Below are 12,744 nucleotides of genomic sequence, written 5' to 3'. Positions count from 1 at the left end.
GTATAACAAATATATTTGGTTTTGTTGCTTGGTCTGGAAGTGGAAGACAACACTCTAACTCCTATACACTGGACTATTTTTAGAAAAACAGTACATGGAAGAAGTTTAAAAATACATGACAACTCAAGGGGTTGGAGGGAAAGGGGTACATGTCTTCTAAAAAAATAGCAACAATATTGAGTTTACTCCATAAACCTCTTATTCAAGTCAAATAAGGCTCAGTTGCTTTAGTAATTTTTTTGAGAGAAGTCTCTTAGTCATCATAATGTTGAGTTGAAGTTCTGAAATATGACAGAAAACTGGTGATTTTCGTGAAAACTCCCTACCCTACATCTTTGATTAATGGTTGTTAGAATCTATTTATATATTTAGATTATCTTGAATCTGTTGTAATTTTTTGTAAAAAAGCTATGAACTATAAGTTTTTTTCCCCAAAATAAAAAATGGATTATCAGAATATATTCATTTGTCAATTCTCACCAAGAAACACAAGACAAATGACATTTATGCATGGATAATTTAATGATAACTTTCCCTCTTCCTTCCAAAATATGTTTTAGTCTTTAGCTTAACCGAATAGAACACAATCATATATATTAGAACAGGGTTTTAACAAAAATTTAGAAAGCTTTCCATCCAAAATGTTTCCTAAATTGTGTAATGAAATTGAAATTGACCTTAAAGAAAAACCTAACTGTATATCATATGAATAAATTTTATATAAAAAAACTAAAATAACTGAAACTTTATTAGCTTATTTCTGTTTCTGTAATTACCATCTTTAACCCCCTGAGTCTAAAACTAAAGAATGCGCGAATTTTAAGTTCGAGGTTAAAAGTTCTGTAAAATAATAAATAGCTATTTAAATATTAAACTTTCTAAATTTTAAATTTGAATTTCCCGGGAAAATCTGAACCAATCAGAGAAAAGGATTTACGGAGAATATTACATAACCATCGCTAATCAGCTGTTCTTACGTAACTGAAAACAAAACATACAACCGTTTTTTGGGTTTACATCCAGAAATTAATTTATCTAAAACGTGAAATTACTTTAACAAGGTTTTCATTTTTAAATATATCGTTAAGTTGAATGCCGCTTTCTTGCAAAAAAATATTTATAACTTTTTTTAGTATGTAAACTATTCGATCATATACACACTTTCAGTGTTAATAAATTATTAATGTAATTTTCCTAAGTAGACATCGATATTGACTCTAGTTCTGAACCCTCTTGTAATAAGTTATAAGAAATATATATACTGGAAGTTATTTATGCTTTTTTATTAGAGTTTGACTCACATCCTCTATATTGGTGACCCCCGACTTTGAACATACAGTTAAACGCTATCCAGTTTCGTGATTTTCTTTAACTTTGAACATTAAGTGATACATCCGAGCATCATGACGGACCAGAAAGAAACTCCAACCGAGTACATCGCCAAAGTCTCCGTCAAGCTCCTGGATTTTTGGACAGAGGACCCCGACTTGTGGTTCCTTCATGCAGAGGCTGCCTTCAGAAACATCCAAATCACACAACTACTCCCAGAGCTAATGTGCTACACAGCTACTCCCGGAGATAATCAGCTAAACAGATACTCCCGGAGCTAATCAGCTACACAGCTACTCCAGAAGCTAATTAGCTATACAGCTACTCCTGGAGCTAATCAGCTACACTGCTACTCCCGGAGCTAATCTGCAGCTACACTGCTACACCCGGAGCTAATCAGCTATATAGCTACTGGCGGAGCTAATGAGCTACACAGCTACTCCCAGAGCTATACAGATACTCCCAGAGCTTATCAGCTACACTGCTACTCCAGAAGCTAATCAGCTACACAGCTACTCCTGGAGCTAATAAGCTAAATCTTTGCTACTCCTGGAGCTAATAAGCTATACCTCAGCTACTCCTGGAGCTGATAATCTAAACCTTGGCTACTCCTGGAGCTAATAAGTGTACCTTAGCTACTCCTGGAGCTAATAAGCTAAACCTCAGCTACTCCTGGAGCTAATGAGCTAAACCTCAGCTACTCCTGGAGCTAATAAGCTAAACCTCAGCTACTCCTGGAGCTAATAAGCTAAACCTTAGCTACTCCTGGAGCTAACAAGCTATACCTCGGATACTCCTGGAGCTGCAAATGTAGTGGCTGACAATCTCCTCGTCCCCCTCCAGCATCTCCTCTTGCTCCGAAATATCCTCCCGCTCTACAACTGCCTCCTTCCCCTGGGGTTAAGGTGTCTGAGGTGTCGGCAGTGTCTGAGGTGTCAGCGGTGTCGGAGGTGTCTGAGGTGTCACTTTCAACAATTCCATCACCTTTTTCAACTTCTTCAGTGATTAATTTTTCAGAATTTGCTAAAGAACAACTGTCCTGCCCTGATGTACTCCGCCTAAAGGTTTCCCCCACCCTCCACCTTGCCACTGTTCCCGTTCAGGATGGTTCTCTTCTGCTCCCTACTCAATTTCAAGCACAAGATCCCCCAACCGATCTGTTCTATGAAAATCTTAAAAATTCGATGTCTGGTTTTCAACCTGTTCTGTAAACAAGTTCCACAAGATTCAATGGAATTAGATAGAACGGATACGGGGCATAGTACTGATAAATATCTACACGTGTGATATCGATATTGACTCTAGTTCTGAACCCTCTAGTAATAAGTTATAAGAAATATACATACTGGAAATTATTTATGCGTTTTTATTAGAGTCTGACTCACGTCCTCTATAATATAATAATTTTCTTTGCTCATATATATATGTGTGTGTTAGCTATAGCTGGCCAAACGGCTGGACCAAATTGGTTACCATTTTTAGGGAACCCATGGGTATCCCGGCAAGGGTGACATAGGCTAAAAAATAAGATTTTTTTAAATGGAAAAAAAAACCTATTTAAGCGCGCTCATATATATTTGTTCGTTATGGCTGGAGAAAATTCGCTAACATTTTTTGAGGGAACCCATGAATACCTGGAGATGACATCAAATAGACAAAAACGATTTTTTTTAAACTTTGGCAACGCCGTTTACTCAAGCTATTTTTAAAAAATTTAATAGTCTGAGTTTTGAAAATTTGTTTTAGATTGGAATCATGCATAATTTTTTTCCAATTTTTAGTTGTGGCACAATTTGCGTCTTTTGCTCTTAATAAGTTTAGAATTCGTAGATATTTATTTTCCCTTTAGTGCTTATTCTAATAATTAGAGAAATAAAAATACTGGTGGGGTTTGTACATATTGAACATTATTCTATTGTTAGGAAAGAGTAATGTTTTCTATTGTTCTACCCAGACAATCCATCTTATTAATCAGAGGAGTCTATAACCTTACATTCACTCTATTTATACCTGACATTCTACTTCAGTGGACTAGGAAGACGACTTGAAATCAATGTAATAATAAATAGTTATGAATGTCATTAAATGATTTAAAAGTTTTGAAATATTTTCAAACTATCTTAAATATAGAAAGAAATACAATACTGTTCATGTATATTTACGCTTGACACTTAATAGATTTTCTTGAAAATACTTTTTCGACCGTTAAAATCTTTCTTCCAAAAACACAAATTAAAATCCACTACGGGAAGAACCAAAATAATTCGGAACATTATAAATTCACCCTGCTTAATAACAATCCATACTTCCAAGATACCATATAAAATTTTACTTTTTACACTTGTTACTTGTTGTTGTTATAAATGATTTTGATTAAACATTTTTAGTTTAATTAAAACAATAATACTTTTATTTTTTATTTTATATAACATAACAAATTTTCAAATAAAAACGGACAGACAGAAACTTAAAAAGATAGCTAGTGAAATCAAATTCTCTTCATCAAGCATTTATGGCCCTAAGGTGTACAATATTGTTAAAGCTTTCTTTATTGATTCTCAGTTTCAAAAATAAATCTATAAATATGCCACATTCAGCGCTAGAAAAAAATTACGTTTTTTAGTTTCAACTTTCTCTTTAAGAATGTTTGCGACATTTTCCTGTGAATGTTACTGTTTTTAACTCCTTATATATCATATCTTTAATGAACTTAATAATAAATATAAATTATGTTACTTTGAATTGAACAACTCATATGGAAAGCTATTCCGGGGTAGCAATGCCCCCTGAGGACCCTGACTCCACTGCTCCCGAAGAACTACCATAGATTGTAGGTTGGATGTACGCATTTGTATAAGGTCGGATGTACACATTTGATGGTCGGATGACCATCTATGACCATCTGACCTGCAAATAGTGAACATCTGACCTACTTGTACATCCAACCTACAATCAATGACCATCAGACCTACCATGCGTATATCTGCAGACCTACAATTAATGACTACTGACCTACAAACTATCTCTTCAGGTCTTCAAACATAGGTTTAATAAATATTATTATTTTTATTTATTGGTATAAATATATCTGTTATAACGGTTTCCTATCTAATCCACATTATATAGGTCTAAAGAGTCCCTCAATAGTTCATCTGAGCCTCTGTTCCCAGCTGGTCTAGATGTGGTCTCAGCTAATCCTTCTGTAGATCCTATAACTGGTGATCTTTTGATCAATCCTAGCTATCTATCAATCTGCTACAAACATATTATCCTCTCTTGTGGTACTTGTAATTGGTGAGTAGAATAGGACAGTTATTTTCAACTCACTTTCACTTTTCACTCAAAAGAGAGTTGAAAATAACTGTGTGTTTTTCAGGCCACTTCTGACCACCCCCTTCCCCCACCTCCCAAGCCCTATATATCTAAAATCCTTCCATATATGGAAAAAAAGGGCAGGTGTACCTTAATTATTGATTTTTTTTATTGATTTTTTTAAAGTAACTTACCTCAACCCTGGTTTTTTTAAAGTGAGTTGAAAAAACCCGTTTGAGGGTACTTCTGGCCCCCCCCCCCTCCCCGCCCTATATATACGCAACATCCTTCCATATACGGAAAATTCCATTTATATACACAACATCCTTCCATATAAGGAAAATTCCATAAAAAGTGGGCGAGGAAAAAAAGCAAAGTGGGCAAGGAAAAAAGGGGAAAATTTTGTGGGACATCACATGACCACAGGGAAGGTTTATGAATGATAAAAATTTAAAAAAATGTGTTTTTAAGGTTTTTAATTTTGTAAAAAAAATTAAATTCTTGAAAATCCGCGAATTCTTTTTAAAAATCTGCAAAAAATTTTTTTCTTTGTTTTAAAATGTAAACAAAAAGAACATGTTCACAATTTAAATAGAAGATGGGCGCGAAGCGCCCTAAAAGCCTAGTATGTATATACTTTATTATATTAATATATATATTAGTTAATTAATATATATTAATATATATTAATTAAAAAGACTAGGCTTTTAGGGCGATTTACGCACATCTTCCATTTCAATTGTGAACATGTCCTCTTTGTGTACATTGTAAAATAAAAAAAACAAAAAATTTCGCGGATTTTACAAAAAAAAAATCTTGTCACGTGAGGTCCCATAAAAAAATTTGACCCAATCGGTTCAGCCGTTTTGACGTTATTGGACACAAACAGACAGACAGACAAGCAAAGTATCATCCATAAACCTTTCCTGGGGTCAAGCGAGGTCCCACAAAAAAATTTTGCCCGATCTGGTTCAGCCGTTTTGACGTTATTGGACACAAACAGACAGACAGACAAGCAAAGTATCATCCATAAACCTTTCCTGGCGTCAAGTGAGGTCCCACAAAAAAAATTTGCCCGATCGGTTCAGCCGTTTTGACGTTTATTGGATACAAACGGACGGACAGACAAGCAAAGTATAAATAGATATAACGTAGTTATGTTCTACAGGGCTTGTATTTCAAGACATATACTGTTGAAAAAGATGACTTTGCAGATTTGGCCCATTTCTCACATTCAGTGTTTAAAATGGGCCAAGTGTTAGTTTTGCAACTAATGTTGAAGATACTAATTAATGTTAAGAATATGTTCATAGATTCTTGGAAAAGAGAAGGAAAGATAAAGGAAATGAATTTGTGCCACAAACTCTAACTGTTACCCTCCTATATATTAGCAATCCGATGTCGTAGACCTTAGATATTTCAAACTATAAATTCTGTTAGATCAAATAGTCTAAGTTTGAAATATCATACAGTGAAACCCTTAATAACAAATACATCGGAAGAACTTATCAAATGTCGTCTTGACAATTTTTCAATGAGTTTTATACTATATTACGTAAATTTCAGTATTTGCGAAAATAAATAAATAGCCATGAATATGCGGGAACAGTTTTATAGAGTTCCATATAATCATTTAATCAAAAAACTAAATGTCTGCAACATTCCATTATCAGAAAGTGAAGAATACTACATTTGATGAATTCTTATTTGTTATCAAGGGTTTCACTGTAGGTTTACACCATCTGGTTGCAAAGATATAGGGGTTAGAAAAATAGCTTTTGTGGCAAAGACTCAATTCCTTTACTTGATTTTAAATCACTACTGAGAGATTAGATGTTTAGAAGGGGATTGCCGATTGAACTATTTGAGCTAGCTGTTCATATGCCAGCTTTAAGAGCATTTGAACAAATATAAAATAAATCATATTTATATGAACTTATTAAAAACCACATTTTATCACTTTTGTGAATTCTAGTAATTTTGAACGTTAGTTTTTATAAACATTAATCCAAAGCTTTAGTTTGTACAATTGATTATTAGTTGAATTGATACAGAAATGCACTAAAATTAAAAACCGGGTTTCCAAAAGTTAAAGAAACGGAACAGAACGATTTTTTAAAAAGTCGTAACGTGCCCAGCCCTACTCTAGATGAACTGTAGTAGCAGTATAATTACATCTCTTTAGTTATTTATTTCTTTATTTTGTTTCAACTTTTATTGGTTTGAGACTTTAAGACTACTAGAATATTTGTATTCAAATTACTGTAGGACTGATGTGGTTAGAATAGATATAAAATTAAGGAAATGATTCATTATTCTTTAATTTTCACAAAAAATGTGGGTTTCTTGATTTATCATCATATTCATCTAATAGGCGTCAAAATCTTGCTTTTCACTATATATAAATTCACATTGGATTAAACGTTTAGAAGGTTCTAGCTAGAACAATTGTTTCTGGTTAATTAAAATGGCCAGGATCATAGAATTTTTCTCTTCTCTAAACCGTAAAAATACAATCTACACTATTTTTAAATTTTTTTTTCTTCAAATTTTTTTTTTAAATTAAAATACTTCATAACAGTGAATAAATTGGAAAGGTTTTTTAGAGCGCTTCAAAAAGTGCCATGCATATTATTGAAGTTTTGAAGGGACTGTGAACATAACAAAATCAAGTATTGTGGGTTCTCTGCAATAGTGGTATTTTTACTTAAGAAATTATTGAAGACATTTGAATATTAAACACTTTTCAAGCCAGAAAAATGACGTTACTTCCATTTTTGATCCGGTTAAGGTTTCAGGAGGAACCGTTTAGAATCTGGTATTCCCCTCTTTGCTGAAATGCATGCTTGACAGTCCTTTTAATCGGCAATAATAAAAAATAATATGCGCTGAGAGTATTCAGGAAAAGAATTGAATTTCCTCAGCCTCGGTCCCATGGGTCTAGAATTCTAGAGATCCAGATTTCTTGGATTTGTTTCTGGGCTAATATACACACAAAATCTAAGTTTAATAAAAAAAATGCAAGTGTCTATATATGTCAAGTTATAAAGAGAAACATATATTATATATTATACACATAAATCTGATCTGAGTTTAGAATTAACAAACCCCCCTTGTAATATATAAACATTTTAAACATGTGTTATATCTAGGGGCATTGTTGAATAAGGCATACACTTTATGTAACATCAAATTCTATCATATATTACATTTATACATTTATAAAAATGTTGTTTCATGAAATAAACTTTGTGAAACTTGGTCGGATCAACATAATTTCATTTGAAGGAAACTTTAAAACTAACCTTGCATGAAATTAAACTATGATGAATATTTTGAATCCAGTCTTGTCCACTTTTAGAACCATAAAAGGAAACCAATAATGTGATTCAATATTTTCTGAAAATAATCACAATTTATTTAAAATCATCACAATATATTTAAAATAATCACAATTTATTTAAGATAATCACAATTTATTTAAAATAATCACAATTTATTTAAAATAATCACAATTTATTTAAAATAATCACAATTTATTTAAAATAATCACAATTTATTTAAAATAATCACAATTTATTTAAAATCATCTAGTTTCTATAGATAACGCGTTTTCAAGACGTTACACTAACCTTAGAGCATTTGATCCGGTTACTTTATTATAAATTCAAACCATTTTCGTTCTTCTCAATAGAGTTCTTTGAATCACATTTGAACGTGCTTAGGTGGGGAATGAAACAAACTTTAAAACTTCATGTGTGTCATCAAAAATGTTAAATATTTGTTATGATCGGGGAAAAACTATCTGAAAAAGAACAGGTTTCAAAACGGAGAGAGATTGGCTCTAGTGGATTGTTGGAATGGGTTTGGAAAATTGGGAGGAATGGAAAAGGATTAGGAGAAGCAGGAAAGATAAGATTATGGATTTAAAAAATAGTGAGAGATTGGGACAGTTTCAAAAATTGGAAAGAGATTAGGACGGATTCACAAAGTGGGAGAAATTGGGCATGGATTCAAAAATTGGAATGAATTTGAAAGTTGGGAAGAAATCGGGGCGAATTCAAAAATTGCAGAGAAATATGAAGAATTCAAAAATCGTAGAGATATTGGTATGGATTAAAAAATGGGAGAGAGATTGGAACAGTTTCAAAAGTCGGAGAGGGATTTGAGACAGATTAAAAAGAGAAATTGGAGAGAAACTATGACGTATTCATGAATTGGGGAGAAATTAAATTGGATTAAAAATCAGAGAAAAATTGGAACACAAAAAATCGGAGATATGGGGTCTAATAAAAAAATGACAGATATTAGAAGGGGTTCAAAAATTGGAGAGAAATGTGACAGAATCAAAAATCAGAGAGTAATTGGGACAGATTAAATATCGGAGGAAATTTGGGACGAATTCAAATCTTGGAAAAAGGTTGTCCGGTGGCCGAATTTAAAGAATTTGAGCCGCGGTTTAAATCTGCCAAAACCCAGTTTAAATTAAGCGCCGGCTTAAATCTTGAAACATTTGATACAATTTTAGGTGGAACCAACCATATTTAAGCCTCGGCTTAAATTTAAACCGCCGCTCAAATTCTCTAAATTCGGTCACGGGACGAATTAAAAGTTTTGAGAGAAATTTGTATTTATTCAAAATTAAAGTTGGATTTGAATGGGTTCAAAAATTGGAGAAAATTGGAACGGATTCAAAAATCAATTGGGTTGGAATCAAAAATTGAAGAGCAATTGGGACGGATTAAAAAATTGGAGAGAACTATGACGTATTCAAAAATTGGAAAGAAATTGGGTCAAAAATTGGAGAGAGATCGGGAAAATCGGAAGTAGAGCGGTGGGAGTTTTGGACAGAATTTAGAACGGAGAGAAAAGATTTTTTAATTTTAAAATAGTAAAAAGATGGGGTGGGTCTTCTGCATCTAAAAGCAGTGAGTGTCGAAAGAAACAATAAAAGGAAACAGATTGTAAAGAAGATGGACTGGAGAAAGTTGAACTAAAAGCAAAACATTAACAATACAGTATAAAACAAATCAAAAGATAATATCTTAAGGTCCTGTTTATCATAAAGTGTACAAAACATAGGCTATGACTCAACGCTTTGGTTTTTATCTTGTTGTTTATCAGCTAAATTTATCTTTATCTTGCAACCCATAAATTATATAAAACATAGTAAATCTTTCTCTTTACTCTCTCTGCATAAGAAGAGTTAGTAAAAAATAAACTTGCAGAGTAAAATAGATATATTAAAACCTTGAGTATAATTATAAATAGATAAAACACCTTGAGGTCTTGAAAAAAATATTTGATCTAGCGTCATGGTTTGAAATATCATGGTTGCAAAGAACTAAGGAATAAGGTTTGAAGTTTAGGGTTTAAGGGGCGTCAGTAGTTTCATTTTGTTTTATTTTGCATTAAGATTATTTGTTGAAAATTGAATTCTTTTTATTTTAGGTCCTCATTTACAATAAATCTTGTATATGAATGTATTGGACAAAAATCGTTTTTAACTGTTTTACGATTTCAGGACAAAGGAAATGCGTTTTTCTACATACTCTGATTTTCTATCCCATATATCTTTGCAACCCGATGTCGTAGAACTTTTATATTAAAATCTCGGAAGTCTGTCAGATCAATTGGTCAACGTATGAAATATCCATTCTTTACATCATCAGGTTGCGAAGAAAAGGGCATTTTAAAGTTTGATTTTGTAGAAAAGACTTTATTTCTTTCGATTAACTTGATAATCATTTTGAGCTTGTTAGCTTAGGCACCGTTTCATGTGAACAATTGCGCGCAAATCATTCTTTAAAAAAAACGATGAATATCAATATTTTTCCTTAATAAAAAAAATATAATTGAATTTTTGTTCCTCAGGAATATATTAGAGCGGAAAGGAAGACTTAATTGTGTTTTTTTTTAAATCTCAAAAATGGGAATATTATGATCAGTTATGTGACCAATCCCATTAAGTAGTTATCTAGAGTGAAAGACAAACTTTTAGTCGTCTCTCAATTATCATGTTTAGTGGAACACACTAGAGAAAAGAGAAACTGCAGTTTCCATCATCACTTAATCAAGTCTAAAGCACGCTGATTTAATAGTTCGGTCCTTGGCCCACCAAGCTGTGACTTTCGATCACAATTTGACCAATTAAAAAAAAATTTCACGGCGGATACGTTTAAAATAATAAAGTATAAAGTTTATATTATGGCATATTTATTTTTTAAATGATTCAACTGATGAGAACAAAACCACTGTTATTCCTGATCATAGCACATTCATTAGTTCAGATTGTTTTTAGTATTTTTTCTACTTTAAGTTAATATTAATTATCAAATTATAAACCAAAACTCAATTAAATTCAAACTGAAATGAACCCGGAAGGATCTTTAGCCCTTGTAAGTTCAATGTTAGAGGTATCTTGATGAATATAAATCCATAGAAAACGATGCTAACATTCTCTTTAAAAGTCTTATTGTATACCACAATCGTTATATGGTGCGTTATTTAACCCGTCAAAATATAGAACCTTCATCGTTAAAAATAAATTTGATATTATAATTCAGTTTTTCTGAGTAGGCAACTCACATTCTCAAGTTGTAACCGCCCTCATGTTTCCTGGGACTGATCTGATAGTACATTGTTCTAAGCAATATAAAATAGAATCCTTTTATTATTTATCTTGCCGTTTTCCCCTGTTCCATGAAGCCCTGTACTAGGAGTACAGTACTACATTAGCATAAATTACAATTATTCAGGAAATATTCCCCCGTGGTGTGTATACAGATTAGCTTCAACTTCTAAACCCCTAATAAGCCTTTCTCTTCAATTGTACTTTTCTTAACTTAGAAATAATATAACTTACTCATCTGTATTTTTCTAAGCTATTCTTTAATCTTTGCTCTTAAATTTTAACGCGCAGTCGTGCAGTCACGCTTAACTCAATTATGTACGATACAGGTGTATGTAAGTACCAAACTAGGAATTAGGAATAAAGGGGAGGGAAATGGCGCTGGACTGGCATGAGAAAGCCAATCACACTGTTTTGCAGACGAGTTTGTTATCACACACGCACACTCTTTTGGTACAGACACACATCATGACTAGAGTCAAGGAAATTGCAGAACAATGCTGTCTTCGCTGTTCTACTATATTATTTGTTAAATCCCAAACAACACACAAAACTTGCATAAAATCTGCTTAGTTTTTCTGCGTTAAATTCTGTATACCCTTCAAAATTTTCTCTTTGTATCTTCTTTATCCTTCTCAATAAATTCTCAATAATCACCAAAAATCTCATTGAATTCTTAATATTCAACACTTATGTGATCTTTTACTTTTTCCTTGTCATTAATTGGTCCTGCTGGGGGGTTGGGGGGTAGGGGCAATTTGACACCCTGAAAAAATGTTGATCTGAGATTGTTAAAATTTTCAGACTTTTCCTAAATACTCATAACCCTCCTTTTAGGCCTAAAACCGCAGACTTTAACACCAATTGCCTGAGCCCTCAAGCACAAAATTTGTTTGTTAACAAGAAAAAATGATCCAAAAAAAGGATAACGGTCAAAAACATTTAATTTTGTTTCAGTTAATCCTTTAAAAATAACCTGATAACTCTGGAATAGAAAAACCACTTTATATCTAATTTATGACTTTAAATAGTCCAATTATTATGAGACACACCCGGGCCCGTTTCACTTTATATAAATACACTTAATTATTGTTTAATGTCGTCTCCCTATTCTATAGTTATCTGGTTCTCAGTGTAAAATAATTCCAGTTTACATTGGGGGCTACAGTGAATTGGTAAGGTATTTTAAATTGCATACACCATGAACATAAATCTATCATGTTTTTGAGACTCACTTCAAGTAGAGAGAATAACATTTTTCTTCAATTATTTAAAAACTTTGTAACGCAACATAAAAAGTTCGGTTTACAGGAACAAAGGGGAATGTCCACATTTCCATACAAAAAGTGTGGGGGGGGGGCTTGCTGACTTCGTTTTTAGAGATTTCCCTCTCATTTTTTGCATGCAGGCCTAAAGGGATTCAGATATCCTTCCTGAGGGTTTAAAATTCCACTGGAGGGATTCAGATATCT

Source organism: Eurytemora carolleeae, unplaced genomic scaffold, assembly GCF_000591075.1.
Source record: "Eurytemora carolleeae unplaced genomic scaffold, Eaff_2.0 scaffold254, whole genome shotgun sequence".
NCBI lineage: Eukaryota > Metazoa > Arthropoda > Copepoda > Calanoida > Temoridae > Eurytemora > Eurytemora carolleeae.
The sequence above is the reverse complement of the archived record's forward strand: the minus strand, read 5'-3'. Positions refer to the sequence as shown.